The following is a 1,175-nucleotide window of genomic DNA, read 5'->3' as shown; positions in this document are numbered from 1 at the left end:
GTTACATACGGTGTACCCAAACTTTCGTCTTTTCTAAAGGAACCCTAATGTCCTGACGGCACCGCACTGGAAACCCCCATGCCCTCTGAATTTTTACCTCTCCGAGGTGCTCCGTTTTGGGCTTGCTACCTAGGGCGAAGAGGGTCAGAAATTTTTCTAAGTCCTACTTTAAAACGTCCCACTGGGAGACCACTAGGGTTAGCACTTTGCCAAAAAATCACGGCTGAATGCAATTTTCACGCCTCGCACCCTTTGTTCGTTTAGATTTAACAAAAAAATCAACCGACCCCCCTTTTTAACAACGCTTTGCCGAATTTAGCTCACTTTTCCCGGCCTGGAATATCTCACGCTTGCCCCCCACGGTACTTACCTCCGGGGAAGACACCCCCGTCGCTGCCAACACCCATGCCCGGCCCAGGCTCACCCGACTCGGCCTCGCTAGCTCCATCGCCCGCTCCAAACCTCCGGGGAGAAGACCCCCATCGCCGCCAACGCCCATGCCCGGCCCGGGCTCACCCGACTCGGCCTCGCTCGCTCCATCGCCCCGCTCCAAACCTCCGGGGCTGGACCTCCAGGAACCCAGCGCACCTCTCGAACCTATCCGGCCCACACTTAAGCACTCCTCCTCGGACTAAACCATCCAGCCCGCGCCGCTGGAACGAGCGCCCACTGGAAGACCTGAGCCTCAAACCCGCGCGCTTTACGGTTCTCTATCTCCCCGGGCTCGGAGCACTTTTCTCGGCCATGGGACCTCCAGGGGGGGCCCCTCTTAGCTCCGTCATCATTTCTCTAAGTCTCACTCCGCCCACTGGAAGACCCGAGCCCCAAACCCGCGCGCTTTACGGTTCTCTATCTCCCCGGGCTCGGGGCACTTTTCTCGGCCATGGGACCTCCAGGGGGGGCCCCTCTTAGCTCCGTCATCATTTCTCTAAGTCTCACTCCGCCCACTGGAAGACCCGAGCCCCAAACCCGCGCGCTTTACGGTTCTCTATCTCCCCGGGCTCGGGGCACTTTTCTCGGCCATGGGACCTCCAGGGGGGGCCCCTCTTAGCTCCGTCATCATTTCTCTAAGTCTCACTCCGCCCACTGGAAGACCCGAGCCCCAAACCCGCGCGCTTTACGGTTCTCTATCTCCCCGGGCTCGGGGCACTTTTCTCGGCCATGGGACCTCCAGG

Source organism: Hoplias malabaricus, unplaced genomic scaffold, assembly GCF_029633855.1.
Source record: "Hoplias malabaricus isolate fHopMal1 unplaced genomic scaffold, fHopMal1.hap1 scaffold_25, whole genome shotgun sequence".
Classification (NCBI taxonomy): Eukaryota; Metazoa; Chordata; class Actinopteri; order Characiformes; family Erythrinidae; genus Hoplias; species Hoplias malabaricus.
This window is presented reverse-complemented; position numbering follows the sequence as displayed.